Here is a 17843-nt window from a genome sequence, read left to right on the forward strand (position 1 = left end):
TAACCTTTCATAGAAGGAGTGCACTGTTTCGTCCCTTTCCTGTGTTGTTCTATCTATCTTGGTCCAATCAGTTTCCTTTGCGGGCACCTTTTCTTTCAAATGCTGAATTACCTGCTCATATTTTCGCATGACATCCTTTGATGGCTCCCCTGTTTCCTTATTTCTTGGGTACTCTTCACTAGGCCAGTCTATGGCTATTTTACACTGGGTCCATAAATCTACCGGAACCACAATGTCGAAAAACCCATCCAGGTCTTTCCACAGACACTTCTGTACTTTCACAAACCTTTCCACCTGCCTGTACCAGTCTACTGGTTTCTCTCGTAATTTTGGAAAATCGTTCGTAAAGGACACAATATCCTGTCTGGACCAGGGGACATGCACATATTTCCCTCCAGGTACTTCGCGCATGGGGCATAACTGCTCAGGTTTTTCTACCTCCCTTAAAGCAAACTCAGGAGTCACTTGTCGGGAGCGAGCCTCTTCCCTCTTTCTCGCCCACCTGCTTCTCCATCTTTCCACGTCTCCCCATTTTTGCAGTACCCCCAATAATTCTTTAATCTGCAACTTTTTCCCTGCCACATTCAGGTGTTCTATATCTTTGTCTGAGAAGTCTGCTCTGTACGGTTTCTGCAAGGGCTTGGATTTTGAAATATCTACCCCCATACTAGCTGCGGTGTCTGTCAGTTTTTCGTGGAGCACTCTGGTGTTCCTTGTAAGGCTTTTACACATAAACGACAATTCTTCTTCAGAGTAGGTATTCAATCGATCCAACCCCACATTTCCTGCCATTAATTCTTCTATTTCTACCCTCAGCTTGTAGAGGTCTAAAGGTTTCGTTTGCGGAGTCTGTTTCTCTAATTCGCGACTCCAACTTTCAATTTCATCCGGAGTTACCAAAGACACACTCCTAGTACCTGTTGCTGATTCTAATTTAATTTCTTTCGTATTAAAAGGGTTATGCCTCTGCTGTATTCCCTTTCCAGTCTGTTTGTTTGGCAAGTCCAAGAACGCAACTTCAGACTCGCACTCACTGGACTGATCATCTATGATTATCGGTTCCTGTCTCGGGGGTGCCCTGACTGGGGTCATAACTGGAGTAATCGGATTTCCCTGACCATTTCCGTATAACGGAACCACTGGTCCAATAGTTACTGGAATAGTCAATGCCTCAGGACTGGTATTTAACTGGGAGATTTTCTGAATTATTTCTGTCCTTTGTCTAGCTAGAGCCTCTTGCTCCTTTTCCACTAGTATCCTTCTTAAAGTCGTATCATGTAATATCTGTGGGGTCAATGGAGGAGTAAAACTCGGGGCAGTAGGATGCGTTTCACTTGGTCCCCCACCATAATTTGGTTTCGGGAATAAAGTTCCAGTGTTAAAGGACCTGCGCTCTTCCTCATATGGAGGTTGAACAAAAGGCAGTCCTGAATTCGATGGTTTCTCTTCGTTTTCATACAGGGGTCTGGGAAAGAAAACTTTCGTACGTGAATATTTTTCTTCCTGGCTTACGGGCACTTTGGGATATATATCCCTTGTTTCCGCCGGTTCGGGTTTCTCAAAATAGGGCAATACTTGACCACCCCCTCCCAGTCCTAGGGATCTGTCTTCTTCCTTGAGGAAGTGGCGTCGGGGAGCATCTCCTACACTGGAAGGTCGGGTTCCCTCATTATAAGGTTGCGGACTTCTGGTACAGATGTCATCTATCAATTCATCATCTGACTCCCCAGGGGCCCCCCAATGCTTACTCTTTTCTGTCCTTTTCTCCCCCACAGAAGGGTTACCTGCTGGCATCATGGGAAACAGACCCTCAACAATCATGCTCTGCCTCCACTGTTTCATCCTTTTCTCCCTGGACTCCTGTTTCAGCCTGGGGTACCACTTGGTCAAACCCTTGTCCATTCGGGGTCTTTCTCTTTCAAAAGCCTCAATCTCCCATTCCTCTAATGCCTCATACTGCGTTAGTCTCGGTCTGGGATGCAGTTCATTCATTCGAGTTGTTAAATTAAATAAGATCCCACCATTGAAAGTACCATCTAACGGAAAAGCCAATACTCCGTCATCTTTTGTGTACTTCACCCAATTCTCCAACCACACACAGGTATTGTACCCTCGGTCAAACATCATGAATGAGGCAGGAGTATTGGGTGGTGGGACAAGAACACCTTCTCTAGATTTAATCGGTTTGTCCGTTTTGAAATAATTTTTCACCTTACTTACAAGGGACAATTTTCTCTTTGTTCCGTACATAATATCGTATCTATTAGTCTTCCACTGATCCCTTTCAAACCCTAGGTGCCTTGGATCAGGTCGAGTTCCTGTAGTCTGCGAGTGCCACATACGACTTCTACGCTAAACTTTGTTTATAAACTACCTCCAATCAGAACGCGCTTCAGAAATCCGTGCAACCAATGGGTGCGCGACTCTAAATAATCTCCGCCAATGGGTGCGCGGCCCCTTCGTGAGACAGTTCCCACGCTCTGGCGCTCACCCCTCCTTTACAATCTCAGCTCCGCTACCCGCCCGCTGCTTCTACCAATCCCAGCGCGGCACAGAGTGACGTCAGAGGCGCTTCGCGACTGACTCCCTCCCTTCACAAGGTAACGGAAACTTTCTTTCTTTTAAAGTGCTCAGTGCTTGGTTATTTTACAACAAATACACATTCGCCACAGTGCTCAAGTGTCTAGACAGAAAGCTCTCTTTTACTGCAAGTAAACTACTTCCATTTACTTTTCACACGCTGCGGGCAGATCCCTTCCGCCTACCCTTCACTCTAGCATCGGTGAACCTGTTATTCCCCAAAACTCATCCACTTCTCCGGGATATATCCGAGTCTAGGGTTTCCCAGTGGACCCCTTTGCTTTCACCCAAGCTCCGAGGAACCTGCTACTCTTCCGATGTGACCCTTACTAGGTTACGCCACTATGGGAATTTTGCCAATGAACCCCGTTACTGACATTTATTCACACATGTATTCAGAAAACCCTAGTTAGTGCTTCCCGGTTATCTTAACCTGCACCTAACTTTCCTCGAGCCTGTGACCTCAGGACAATGGATTCTATTCACCACTTGCCCTTTCAATTCCCCGGGGAGTTCGGACAACACAAAACTAAACGGTTTACGAACGCATGGATTAATACATATAACAATATAAAAACAAGAATAATAACAATACAGCAATTCATGAATTCCAAAACAGCGTATTCACAAGAGAATGATCAGGTCTCTTAGAACAGCCGCTCTTCTAGCAGCATTAATGTACTAGCAGCTTCCGACTCAACTAGTCTAACTAATCCTGCCTAACCTTTAGCTAGTCCCTAACCATACCTCTGCTACCAGTAAAACTGATAGAGCGCGCGAGGCCACCCGACCAATAGTTTTCGCCGTTTCCGGCTTCAGGGCCCATATATTTTCAAATCACCATATACATCGACCAGGTGACTTCACGAGCTCTACCAATTTGTGTGTGTTCCCTATTATGTTTTCTCAGTGCACCCGACTTACCATCCACCGATGCGGGTACCTAATAACCACAATGAATCAGGGAGCTAGCTGTAAAAGGAAAGGCAGCAAAATACAAACCCAACCAATAACATTCAAAATACTGTTGAAATGACCACGGACAACTGGAAGTTTTAAAATGTTTATCTAAAGTTCATTATTTTCTTGCATTAAATACACGAGAATGAGACATTCAATGACTAGTAAAATGTAAATGATATAACTATAGAGAAACATTGACAGGGTAATCATTAAAATTGCTATTGAATATAAATGAAGAATACTACACAATCTCAAAATCTTCAAGCATGGACAGACTATGCATGGGTAACTATAGGAAGGCCTATAAAGAGTAACACGCTAAGCTTAAAGTGAATGGGCCTTTGAATAGTCTAGGTAAGGAGGTTCTAGACCATATCAGAAAATGACAAACTGCAATGCAAAATATAATTTCTAACAAGTGAGAAGACATAAGAACAAATTTATGAGGAAAATGCAAATAACTTTCAATAGTTGCGGAAAGACATGGAAAAATAACATATGCAATGGGAAACTTTATTGAAGCAAAAGTTAGAAATTCAGAAGGTGCAAGATTTAAGAGTTTCAGGACAGTATTTACCTAGAATGGTGTGGAAACCAAACCCTGGCCACGGGTCAGTTAAGGACAGGAAACCCTCAAGGAAGGATACCCCTCAAAGGACAGCAGGTGCAGAATGCACACCCCGGACAGGACAGGATACCCTCGGATTGGGAATCAGGACAGGACCTCAGGACAGGACAGCAAACCCTCAGACAGGACCGCTCAGGACCGGAACCCACAGTTCGAAAGCAACGCCTGCGCTCCACCCGCTCTGCAGCTATCGATCAAGACCCCGATTGGGTCAGCGAATTCCCAGCAAAGTGCTTCGCCAGCACTTTAAGGTTCAGTAGAACCTTAGTCTATGGTCAATTTCGGACAGAGTGCTCCGCAGCTCTCTGTATCTTCAGTCACCTATTGAGTGCGATGGGTCAGTGACAGGTCAGCTAAACCAGACAAGTCGGACGGTTCCCTAGGTGAACCCAGGGTAGATATACAGTTTGGGGACAGTGTACCACCCCCCAATGTTGCAAAGTGTCAGAATCCCTCAATTTGGATTGGTCCTAAGGTAGGATTTGGGTAACACACCAATCACAATACAATATTTCAAGCCTGTATTTGCATGCTTGGGTACCGCCTAGAAAGATTGGGGTTCCCATGAGAAGCTACACGGCAAGCAGTAGCACAATATTACATTGTAACATATAAGGAGCCACATTCGCTGTTCTCGCAGGGCAGAGGTGACTTTCTCAGGAGCATCTCGCCCATCGCTGCCAACTGGCTATGTTCCATCAGTCAAGGTCTACTGTGCCGCAGAGAGTTGCGCAGGCGCAGAAGGGACCTCCAATATGGCTCTCCTCTCTCTCAGACCCCCATTCCCCGCGGTACATGAAAAGTAAGCGAAAACAAATTAATACATAATAATGTCATCATGAAGACACATCACAGGGTTTGTACTTTCTACTTATCATCATAAAATATACTTATGCAGTTTAAATGTTAGCTACATGGATACAGGCACAAGAGCAGTGGCACGAGCAGTACCACATGATGGGCACAGCTATGCATTACGCATGCGCATAAATTTCCCTCCACTTCTGCAGACGCGTCAGGACACGTGAGTGTGGCTGACGCATGCGCAGTAACTAAAATACAAGCGGCGGCCATATTAAAGGACACGGATTAAATGCATTAGAAATACACATAGGCAAGCTTCGTAAACTTTGCCCAAACAAAAATAAACGTTAGTAGAACATACATTTGTTACCTTATTACACATAAACGAGGTTCTTGACTTCGGCAAGCCGCAAAATATGCGAAGCTTTGCTTCATCACTTCTGCATGCCTGAATGCGGTCCTTCTGCACACGTGTTTCTGTATGCCTGAATGTGGTCCTTGTGCACATGTGTTTCTGCGTGCCTGTATGTGGTCCTTGTGCACATGTGTTTCTGCATGCCTGTATGTGGTCCTTGTGCACATGTGTTTCTGCATGCCTGAATGTGGTCCTTGTGCACATGTGTTTCTGCATGCCTGTATGTGGTCCTTGTGCACATGTGTTTCTGCATGCCTGAATGTGGTCCTTCTGCACACGTGTTTCTGTATGCCTGAATGTGGTCCTTGTGCACATGTGTTTCTGCATGCCTGAATGTGGTCCTTCTGCACACGTGTTTCTGTAAGCCTGAATGTCGTCCTTGTGCACACGTGTTTCTGTATGCCTGTATGTGGTCCTTGTGCACATGTGTTTCTGTATGCCTGTATGTGGTCCTTGTGCACATGTGTTTCTGTAAGCCTGAATGTGGTCCTTCTGCACACGTGTTTCTGTATGCCTGAATGTGGTCCTTGTGCACATGTGTTTCTGCATGCCTGAATGTGGTCCTTCTGCACACGTGTTTCTGTAAGCCTGAATGTGGTCCTTGTGCACATGTGTTTCTGCGTGCCTGAATATGGTCTGGGTGCACACGTGTTTCTGCATATCTGGATGTGGTCCTTGTGCACATGTGTTTTTGTACGCCTGTATGTGGTCCTTGTGCACACGTGTTTCTGTATTCCTGTATGTGGTCCTTGTGCACATGTGCTTCTGCATGCCTGGACGTGGTCCTTGTGCACACGTGTTTCTGTATGCCTATATGTGGTCCTTGTGCACATGTGCTTCTGCATGCCTGGACGTGGTCCTTCTGCACACGTGTTTCTGTAAGCCTGAATGTGGTCCTTGTGCACATGTGTTTCTGCGTGCCTGAATATGGTCTGGGTGCACACGTGTTTCTGCATATCTGGATGTGGTCCTTGTGCACATGTGTTTCTGTACGCCTGTATGTGGTCCTTGTGCACACGTGTTTCTGTATGCCTGCATGTGGTCCTTGTGCACATGTGCTTCTGCATGCCTGGACGTGGTCCTTGTGCACACGTGTTTCTGTACGCCTGTATGTGGTCCTTCTGCACACGTGTTTCTGCATGCCTGAATGTGGTCCTTCTGCACACGTGTTTCTTTAAGCCTGAATGTGGTCCTTGTGCACATGTGTTTCTGCTTGCCTGTATGTGGTCCTTGTGCACATGTGTTTCTGCATGCCTGTATGTGGTCCTTGTGCACATGTGTTTCTGTAAGCCTGAATGTGGTCCTTCTGCACACGTGTTTCTGTATGCCTGAATGTGGTCCTTGTGCACATGTGTTTCTGCATGCCTGAATGTGGTCCTTCTGCACACGTGTTTCTGTATGCCTGTATGTGGTCCTTGTGCACATGTGTTTCTGTATGCCTGTATGTGGTCCTTGTGCACATGTGTTTCTGTAAGCCTGAATGTGGTCCTTCTGCACACGTGTTTCTGTATGCCTGAATGTGGTCCTTGTGCACATGTGTTTCTGCATGCCTGAATGTGGTCCTTCTGCACACGTGTTTCTGTAAGCCTGAATGCCTGCACATGTGTTTCTGCGTGCCTGAATATGGTCTGGGTGCACACGTGTTTCTGCATATCTGGATGTGGTCCTTGTGCACATGTGTTTCTGTACGCCTGTATGTGGTCCTTGTGCACACGTGTTTCTGTATGCCTGTATGTGGTCCTTGTGCACATGTGCTTCTGCATGCCTGGACGTGGTCCTTGTGCACATGTGTTTCCGTATGCCTGGATTTGGTCCTTCTGCACACGTGTTTCTGTATGCCTGTATGTGGTCCTTGTGCACATGTGTTTCTGCATGCCTGAATGTGGTCCTTCTGCACACGTGTTTCTGTAAGCCTGAATGTGGTCCTTGTGCACATGTGTTTCTGCATGCCTGTATGTGGTCCTTGTGCACACGTGTTTCTGTATGCCTGTATGTGGTCCTTGTGCACACGTACTTCTGCATGCCTGGATGTGGTCCTTGTGCACACGTACTTCTGCATGCCTGGATGCGGTCCATGTGCACATGGTCCTTGTGCGCATGCGTTTCTGTATACATGGATGTGTTACTTGCGCACATGGTCCTTGTGTGCACGTGTTTCTGCATGCCTTTATGTGGTCCTTCTGCATACGTGTTTCCGTATGCCTGGATGTGGTCCTTGTGCACATGTGTTTCTGTATGCCTGGATGTGGTCCTTGTGCACACGTGTTTCTGTATGCCTGGATGTGCTCCTTATGCACACGTGTTTCTGCATGCCTGGATGTGGTCCTGCAAAATGAACAGTTGATGGACAGAATGCAGAACAATGTCTTACATTCACCCCAGTACAAAGATCTGGGCCTAAATCCATCGTTTTCTTTTGCTCAACATGCCATTCCAGTTTGTACCCAGTCATATGCAAATCAGTCTTGACCCTGTGCCCCATGGGAACAGTCCAGCCCGAACTGCCAGGCCAGCTCCTCCCTGGACTGGAAACAAGCATCCTAGGGCAGGTTTCGGGCTTTCAGCCCTCTTCAGCCTGGATAGCTTGACTCCAATGGTGTGGAGAGCACAGGACTCACGTCGGAGCATCCCCAGCCCACTCGGGGTGACAAATGCAAAAACAACAGTTGATGGACAGAATGCAGAACAATGTCGTACATTCATCCCAGTACAGAGATCTGGCCCTAAATCCATTGTTTTTTTGCTCACCATGCCATTCCAGTTTGTACCCAGTCATATGCAAATTAGTCTTGACCCTGTGCCTCATGGGAACAGTCCAGCCCCTACTGCCAGGCCAGGTCCTCCCTGGTCTGGAAACAAGCATCCAAGGACCGGTTTCAGGCTTTCAGCCCTCATTAGCCAGGATATCAATCAGGGGATTGTTGAAGCGCAACTACTCACTCGTAAAGGTCTCAAGGTGCTAGGGGTGGGGGGTGCAGGCTCCATTCCATCAAGATGGGGGTCTGTCGAAGAGCCAGGTTTTGTTGTGGAGGGCCTTGTGAGCATGGGTGACATCTTGAAATTGACTCTAGCCTCGATGGGGAGCCAGTGGAGTTAGATTTGTTACTCAGTATACGTCTCATAGCGACAAAATATTCAATGTATTCAGGAAGAATTGGCCCCTGTTAACTGGAATCGAGAGCATCAAAAACCATATAGGTGAAAAGCCATTGATCACCTATAGGAGGGGTATCTCCCTACGCAATGAGCTTTGTCCTAGTTATGTGACTACACCCCCCAATGTAGGAAATTGGTTACCTCCTAAACCTGCAGGCTTCTTTACATGTGGAACATGCATTGTTTGTGAGATGGGTATTAATAAGATCACTACCTTCTCATACAACAGTGACCGCAAGTTTAGAATTACTCATTTCTGTAACTGTAACACCCCCTACACAGTCTATGTCCTTGGTTGCCCTTGTGGTCGTATATATGTAGGCAGCAGTATACGACCATTGAAACTAAGAATTCAAGAACACCGTAGGGCAATCATTAATAGAGACACTAGACATCCAATCATGGAACATTACAACTTGGAACACGCAAATGATGATACCTTCTGGTTCCATGCGATTCAACACATTCCACAAAACAGGAGAGGTGGGAATCGGGAGTTAACTCTAAGGAGGGAGGAAGCCAAATGGATTTGTCGCCTTCGAGCGATCAACCAGGGACACAATTCCGATAATGAAATGCACCATTTTTTATAGTGCACCCTCTGCTTTACGTTCTGGCATCTGATATGGTTTAACAACCATCGACTGGATGTAATTCAAATTTCTAACTGCCTGTAACCTTTTAATACTGAAATCAAGATATCCCTGTGCATGTATATTCAGTCTCTCTGTTCTACCCCTTGGTTCATTTGACATGGTCCTATTCTTGTGTGACCTAAATTGAATTTTCATACTGATTCCAATTGTTATACTGTCAAGATCAAGACATGTTCATGTATGTAGTTTCTGTGTACTTTCTCCACTTATTATATCTCTTCTCCTCATTTGCATTTCTTTCCATCATTGTGTTTGTATTTTGTGAATTTACCCTTTCCTTTCCGTTTTATGATTATGCAACTATTATTGCAACACACATCTTATTTCACACTTATCATGCGGATACATTTATTATATAAATGTAGTTATATATTTCCTCCTCGAAGGCCACTACACACCACTGCATGCTGTGTCTGTTATTTTCTCCCACATATCAGACTTGGAGCCAGCGTCACGGGACTTATGAGCCAACCTCGTTGCTTTAGCATCTCTCCCCCACTTTCTTCCGCATATAATCGCTATGGGCCGCAAACGCTTGTTCAGTAACTATGGTTGTTTTTTATGGTGTTTCCTGATCGATTGAAGTGGTTTGTACAATTTTGTTTATGGCTATATAGTTGAGTTTTCACCAGTCCATCATGGCCGCCGCACTCTACGACGTTGTTGTTTCTATCTCCACTCTCCTTACACTGAAAAGTTGGTCCACGTGACCGGTTTTGCCGGCTTTAAAAAGTTGGCCCGGTGCCGTTGAGATTGTTTGAGAAAATCCGTTGTGGGCCGTCACGCTTTGTTGAACCTTTGAAGGTAGGCACTTTTGCAATCTGTTACTTTAACTTCTAAACTGTCAAGTCAGTTCCCCTTCGGTAGCGTTTATTCTTGCGTGGTTATGCTGTTCTAGCGAGCTTATCATGTGCTTTTTGGAGATGGGGGCTTTCATGCCTAATGTCTAATATTCGGGGGTAGGAGGGAGCTCAGGCGCCTCACGTATGTGGTTTTGTGCTGCATTGCGTTAGTGAGCTTACGTTATCGGAGTCTGTTTGTTTGTAGTCGGTGCATAATACCCACCAACCCTATTTTTTGTTACAGCACGTGTGTTTCAGCAGCTTATCAAGGACTGCACATACGTCGCTTTGCGTTACGACAACCTTCGATATTAATGTGAGTTGCTAATAATGTTGTTTATCTTTTACCCGTTTATAATCGTGTACATTTTTGTGTTAAAATATAGTAGTATGTGTGATACCATGTGATTGTAACATAACCATCACCAGTGATACTAGCTTTACTCCCAGGTAGTTAGTTACTGATGGTATACACCTTCAGATTGGGTAAATATGGGGCCCTTCGAGGAGCTTATTTCTGTCATGGAAATAGGAAAGCTCTTGATTGTGAACTTGGGTTTCATTAGCTGTGTGTTTCCATCCAGTGACACTTCTTTATCTGCTGCTCTTTCAGACTATCTATTATGATAATTTTGTGAAAAACCTGACGGACCCTGACGCATTGGATACTCTATTTCTACTTGGAATATCTGCACTAGGTGAGAAGACAATAGACCCATGCTTTGCTTGCAGGCTAGGAATTGCTGTCTACATTCCTCAATATTAAAACTGTTGAGTCATTACTTTATGATGAGTTTGTGATACAGATTGCCTCATTTATGAAGAGCGTTTACCATAGGGTATTCATATTATAGTTTTCTTTATGGATGTTGGTTGGAGACATATCCTTCTCCCTTCTTTTATTTAACATATATGTACCATTATAATGGATGTGTCTAGGTATACGCGTAATTTCTAAGAATTTGTCTTTAGTACTTTGACATCCATATATATCTCCTTTCTTTTGCTGTTCCAGTTTATATACCATTATACTGGCCAGTTCCTCTTCTTTTTACAAATTTGACTGCACAACTGTGAGAAAAACCATCGTGTATATATTTGGTGAGAATTATATGTTTTTTTATTTGACTGATAATTGACTACATTGTAATATCCGCCATAGCTTCTCCCACCCACTAGGAAATACCGGTTTTTATCCCTATTCATCTCTTTCTAACTTCGTTCTTTCCCCTCCTCCCTCCCCCTGCCTTTTTCCCTCCCCCCTTTTTTTCTTCTTTTTTTTCTTTTTCTTCTTTTTCTTCTTTTTCTTTTTCAATGACTCCAATTTTTCGATTGTAATGGAATTTATGGCCACATAAAACTCTGTTTGATAATATAGTAGCTGTTTTTATCGTGGAGCTTTAGTAATTCTTTTGTGTTTTTATAATTGAGACAACACGCCCTCAAGTTAGTAGGATTGTTATTGTGTCCTCGTAGGTGTAGTGTCATCCTCTTCATTTTTCATTTCTGTATTCATTGGCTTTTATTTTTGTGTGTTCTGTGATGTAGTTTGTATGTTAGTATGTGTTATTAATATATGTGTATATTTCACGTTGTTTTCAGCCCTGACGAAGCTCCCATGGTTGGGGAGCGAAACGCGTTGGCTGTCCTGTGCACTTTCAAAATACGAAAATAAAAAGAAAAATATATTTTTGGATAAAAAAACTTTGGTCGTGTTGATTTACTTCAAGTTGGTGCTGCCTCCACTACTTTTTATACTTTCTGTCTGGAATTCCAGTGGGACTGAACCACAGCAGGTCCTGGAGGTTCACAGCACAATAAAACTGAACATTTTAAGGGACTTTGGAAATTGGAGGTGCTTTTTCGGTTGATCCGCTGTGGAACTTTTTTCTTGCAAATTAGTCTTGACCCTGCGCCCAGTGGGAACAGTCCAGCCCCAACTGCCAGGCCAGGTCCTCCCTGGTCTGGAAACAAGCATCCAAGGACCGGTTTCAGGCTTTCAGCCCATATTAGCCAGGATATCAATCAGGGGATTGTTGAAGCGCAACTACTCACTCGTAAAGGTCTCAAGGTGGTAGGGGTGGGGGGTGCAGGTTCCATTCCATCAAGAAGGCGGTCTGTCGAAGAGCCAGGTTTTGAGGTTTCTTGCGAAGATGGGGAGCGATGTTGTCTGTCTGAAGTGGAGTGGATGGTCGTTCCAAGCTCTGGCCGCCCGGTTGGCGGAAGGAGCGGTCTCTCGATCTGGTCTTTCTGGTGCGGGGTACCACAGCGTAGGAGAGAAGGGCTGATCATAAGGTCCTTTGGGGTGCGTGAAATTTGAGTCAGCTGTTCAGGTATGCTGGTCCAGTGTTGTGGAGGGCCTTGTGAGCATGGGTGACATCTTGAAATTGACTCTAGCCTCGATGGGGAGCCAGTGGAGTGTGCGCAGGTGCTGGGAGATGTGGCAGTGTCTTGGCAGGTTGAGGACCAGTCTTGCTGCGGCGTTCTGGATGTTCTGTAGCTTGCGGGTGAGATTTTTGTTTATTCCGGTGTAGAGTGCGTTGCCGTAGTCGTGTCTGCTGGTGACCAGGGTGAGTCACGGTCTATCAGTGAAAGAGGGGCATCCATTTGAAGGTCTTACGGAGGAGGCGGAGGGTGTGGAAGCAGGAGGACGAGACGGAGTTGATCTGGCGGTCCATTTTGAGCTCGGAGTCCAGGATGATTCCCAGGTTGCGTGCATGGCCCGTGGGGGTTGGTGGGTTTCCGAGGGTAGGGGGCCACCAGGTTTCACTCCAGGCATCGGGGTTTGGGCCCATGACGAGTACTTCTGTTTTGTTGGTGTTTAGTTGTAGGCAGCTGTTTTTCATCCATTTGGCGATGGCTTCCATGCCGTCTTGAAAGTTGTGTCTGGCGGTGTTGGACTTGTTGGATAGGGAGAGGATGAGTTGGGTGTCATCTGCGTATGACACGATGTTGAGTCCGTAGGTTCTGATGATGGGGGCGAGTGGAGCCATGTAAACTATGAAAAGCATTGGGCTGAGGGAGGATCCCTGGGGGACTCCGCAGGTGGTAGGTGCGGGGTCCGAGAGGAAAGGGGGGAGTCTGACCCGCTGCGTCCTGCAGAGAGAAAGGAGCAAATCCAGTCGAGGGGCTTATCCTGTATTCCTGTTCGTAGAGTCTGCATATTAGGGTGCAGTGGGAGAATGTGTCGAATGCTGCTGAGAGGTCGAGGAGGATGAGGGCTACTCTCTCTCCTTTGACAAGTAGGGTGCAGATGTCATCTGTTGCGGCGAGGAGGGCAGTTTCCAAGAAGTTTGTTTTTTTCTGAAGCCGGACTGGGAGGAATTGAGGATGTTGTGTTCTTCAATGAATGTGGTGAGTTGGCTGTTGATGGGTTTCTCAAGGACTTTCGCTGGGAACGGGACTAGGGAGATGGGTCTGTAGTTTTTTAGGTCGGTGGGGCCTGCCAAGGGTTTCTTCAAGAGGGGGTTGACCTTGGCGTGTTTCCAGTCATCGGGGTACGAGGAGTTCACCAGGGAGTGGTTGATGGTGTGGCGGAGCATGGGTGCGATGGTGTCGGCGGATCTTTTGAAGATGTGGTGGGGGCAGGTGTCCGTGGGGGCCCCTGAGTGGATTGACTTCATTGTCTTCAGTGTGTCGTCGGTGGTGAGGGCTATCCAGTTGTCAATCGTTGGTTTCTGGGCGTCAGGGGTGGTTGGTGAGGGTTCAGTGTGTTGGTTGTCTTCATCGAAGTTGTCGTAGATGCTCTTGATTTTGTGGTGGAAAAAGGTGCTCAGTTTGTCGTAGAGGTCTTGTGAGGGAGGGATGTCGGTGGACTCGCTGGTGGGTTGGGCGAACTCCTTCATGATGCTGAAGAGTTGCTGAAATGATGCTGTTGTGCACATGGGTGGAGATTCTGTCTTCAATCGCTTTATTCCTTGTTTCTCTGATGAGTTAATGGTGGGCGTTGTTGGTGGCTCTGAAGTTGTTGTTGGCTTCTGTGGATTTGGTGTTCCTCCAGGCCTTTTCGTGGCGGCAGGAAGTGCGTCTGGACTCTCGAAGTACGGAGGTGAACCATCTAGCTTTCTTGGAGTGGGTGTTGTTGTTTTTCTTGAGGGGCTAGGGTGTTGGCGCTGTCCGAGATCCATCTATGCAGGGTGCAGACTGTGGTGTTGGGGTCATCGTTTTCCACAATGGTAGGGGTGGAATTGATGTGTGAGGAGGTTAGCTGGTCGTCAGTGATTTTGGTCCAGTTTCTTCGTGGGAGCGGGTGCTGGTGTCTATGGATGGTGGGTGTTCTGAAGGTGAAGTGGCTGCATCAATGGTCAGTCCACGGGAGTTCGGTGGTGTGGCTGAAGGTGACGGAGTTACCTGTTGTGAAGAGGGGGTAGAGGGTGTGTCCTGCTGAGTGCCTGGGTTCGGTCATGATCTGGCGGAGTCCAATGTTGGGGAGGTTGTCCAGGAGGGATGCGGTATTGGGGTCCAGTTGATTGTTGAGGTGGAAGTTGAGGTCTCCCAGCAGGGTGTAGTTGGTGGATACGATGGCATGCGGGGAGATGATGTCCGTGATGGAGTTGCCGAATGGTCCGCGGGGACCAGGGGGACGGTAGATGGGGGTGCCACAGAGGGTGCAGGTAGGCTGGCCAGTATCTTGAAGTGAAGGTGTTCCATCAGGTTTGTCGGCTCATCAGGGAGTGTGCTCAGGCGGAGGGTGGATTTGTGGATGATGGCCCATTCCTCCTCCCAGGTGGGTGGGGTAGTCCTCATTGGAAGGTGGAATCTGACTGCATGGTTACCCCCACTTTTTTCCTGGTGTTTTGCTGGTTTTCAACTAGTCTGACTGGGATCCTGCTAACCAGGACCCCAGTTTATCTGCTTTTTCCCTAAATTGGTTGTGCATGTACTTTAGGTACACTCCAGATTGGATACTGGGGTACCCTTATCAGTCACTAGTATATGTTACACCATGTACCCAGGGCATAGGTAACCCAGAGGATTTCCAGGGGCTGAAGCATATATTATGCCACCCCTGAGAGTCCATTCCAAATTGCACCACAGGTCTGCTACTGCAGCCTGTGCAAGGTGATGCATGCACCCCTTACTTAGATATAGGTTACCTATATCTATTCTAAACACTACACATGTAAACCTATCAGTCACCCCTATGGCAGGCCTTATCAATCCTGAACGGAGGGCGCTGGGTTTTATGTGAGAGGGTGCCCTTGCATGAGCAGAGCCCCTCTGCAGCCTTCAGAACTTATTTTCCGGGGTTGTCTGTGATGCAGCCAACCATATATATTTAAGTGCATTATAACCTCGCGGTAAATTCTATCTTTAAAACAGCTGCTTAAAAAACATGTTGTGTTTGGTGTCAAACACCTTGGAGTCATACCACCCCGCCAGTAACTAGTAGGAGAGGTATGATTCCACCCTTCTAGAGGGACATATGTGAAACACCGGTACAGCCCGTACCAGCTTTCTCGACCTGGGCATCACAAAATGGATGCTGCCAGCCACAGACACGAGTCTGCCCTCCTGCTGCTGAGCCTAGCTTGAGCAGAGGAAGGCCTGACAAGTGGTTTCCTGTCACAGGGAGGTGTGACCACCTCCCAAACAGGTTTTAGTGTATTGGGGCTGGGTGGGTGTCCCTATGCATAGTCCAGCTCAAACCGGTTGCAGGAGCCACTTGCTCTTGCTCTGGCCTGAACAAAGGACATGGGTGTAGCCACCCCTCTGTCCTGACCCTCCCATAGGTGGGTCCCCAGAGTTTGTCCAACCCATTCCTTGGGTATAAAGTAGGAACAATGACTACAGGACTTTAGATTTTACCTGGACTAAACTCTGCAAGCAAAAACCATGTACTTTGACGGTCTACACTTCGCTGGACGACAGAAGAATTTCCCTTGGTTTAAAGGAGTTACTCCCCTGCAGCAGCAGGCACCTAAAAGCATCTGACCAGTTTGCATCTCCCAAGCTCCTGAGGACTCCAAAGATTTCTGCAACACAGGAAGTGGGTTCTTGAGCGTCCGTGAGCTTGATCTGACCTCTCAGCAATTCTGAGACCAGTATCCCTCGGGGGGACCGTGCAACCCAAACCCCTGTCCGCCGTGTACTTTTGCAGCTGCATATGCTTTTCGACAATCCCTGAGACTGTGTATTGGGCTATGTGTAGGCCCGACCCCAAGCAGTATTTCTACTGAAGATTTCCGGCCTACACTCCACAAGTGTTCCGTGGGCTGGTATTTTGTGATTCAGTTCGAGGTCCCTTCGCGATCCCTGGTCCATTGGCCTGTGGGTCCCTGTGAACGTAACTTTGACTTTCCTTGGGCTTCCTTGGTTGCTCCAGACATGCCCTGACTCTCCATTGCTGTGAGAGTCCCCAGGACCTTGCTGGTCCTCACGTAACTTTTTTCCTGTGCCTGCATGGGTTGCCGTTGCTAAGGTTTGTTGGTGTTCGATCCAGACACTGACCCCCCAGCACTCAGCATCCTTTGTGGGACAGCTCACCTCCAGACTTTGGTGATCGTCAACATCTCCTGGTCCCTGTCGCTGCAGAGTCAAGCATCCTATCTTCTCACCTGAAGCACCCGACATCGGTGGGAATTCGTCTATCGAGGGCCTGGTTACCCTGAAGTGACCCAGACTCTCTCCCCTCTGCTTTCAGGTTCTTCTCACCTCGGATCCAGGCTTGGATTCCACCAGACACTTTTATTCTTCCCGGCAGCAGCACTTCTTCGCATCACGCCATTGAAAACGACGAGGGTTTCCGACACCACTTGACCCCTATGTGCCCGGCCCCTCTGGGATAGGTAACACAGGTACCTCGGTACTCACAAGGGTGCTGGCCGTAAAACCTTCTATATTCCAAAGGGTATGCTTGAAGTGTCCTTAAACTGTAATTTTCCAACCGTGACTTTCCCTTGGTGTTGTACGGAGCTCGCGTCTGTGTTCTCACACTGCACACGTCTCCCGTGGGTCCCCTGTGTCACTCCTTTGGGTGGTTCCTTGGGGTCCCAGTGATTCTACGTGCTCTAGACTCTGTGTCTAGTGAAATTGTTGTTGTTATACCTTTTTTTTAGTATATGGTTCGGTCTCCCCCTGGAGCCCGCTGTGTATTGTGCTATTTACTATCGTTCTATTGATCCAGTATTGTGTATCTACTGCTCTAAACTCATAAAGAGTTTAGTAGAGAGTGTTTAGTAATAAATACATATATTTTATATAACTCGTGTGGTTCTCCTTTCATTTGGTCATTCAGGAGGTTCTGATCTGGTAAAACAAGCTCCTTTACATTCCTTCGAGACTTAGCCTGAAGGATGCTCTCCACAGCTACCACTAGGATAGCTTTCAATAAAGGTTGACTTTAACCTACCATCAATAAGGGTCGTTTGGACTGGTGCACAGATATATATTTAAATGAAAAAAATCGATATTCTTGATAACACTATTTCTGCGTCACAATATTTTTGCATCACAGTATTCTTTTTCCAATATTTCTGTAACTCGATATTGAAAACTCATAGTTTGTCCAACTACCCGAAAGATTCCTTGTGCCCGTCAAGCAATATTCATTGTCCAGAGAGGACAGATGTCCCCGTCCGGTCTAACTGGTGAAAGGTCTTTCTCGATGATGCTCTCACGCTGTAGAAGGGATGGTCTTCTTAGGGCACAAGAAGGGTCACATCTCTCAACTGACCCTATGCCAGGCTCGCTCCACTGCTGGGTGCTTATGCGCCCCCTCCAAACCTGACGCGAAACTAACTCCGTCCACATAATGTGGGTCCATGGCCATGACTTGGCAATAAAGTTTAAATCTTCTT

General features: G+C 46.8%; 1 long non-coding RNA gene across 1 annotated transcript; it reads left to right on the top strand.

The window, feature by feature from the left end:
• Nucleotides 1-10243: 10243 nt before the first annotated feature.
• Nucleotides 10244-11902, top strand: LOC144771432 (uncharacterized). Its single transcript, XR_013599279.1, has 4 exons — nt 10244-10360; nt 10658-10742; nt 11060-11145; nt 11647-11902. It is a non-coding gene; the product is annotated as an uncharacterized LOC144771432 (long non-coding RNA).
• The last annotated feature ends 5941 nt before the right edge of the window (nt 11903-17843 follow it).

The sequence above is a fragment of the Lissotriton helveticus genome, chromosome 8 (genome assembly GCF_964261635.1).
Source record: "Lissotriton helveticus chromosome 8, aLisHel1.1, whole genome shotgun sequence".
In the NCBI taxonomy this organism is placed as follows: domain Eukaryota; kingdom Metazoa; phylum Chordata; class Amphibia; order Caudata; family Salamandridae; genus Lissotriton; species Lissotriton helveticus.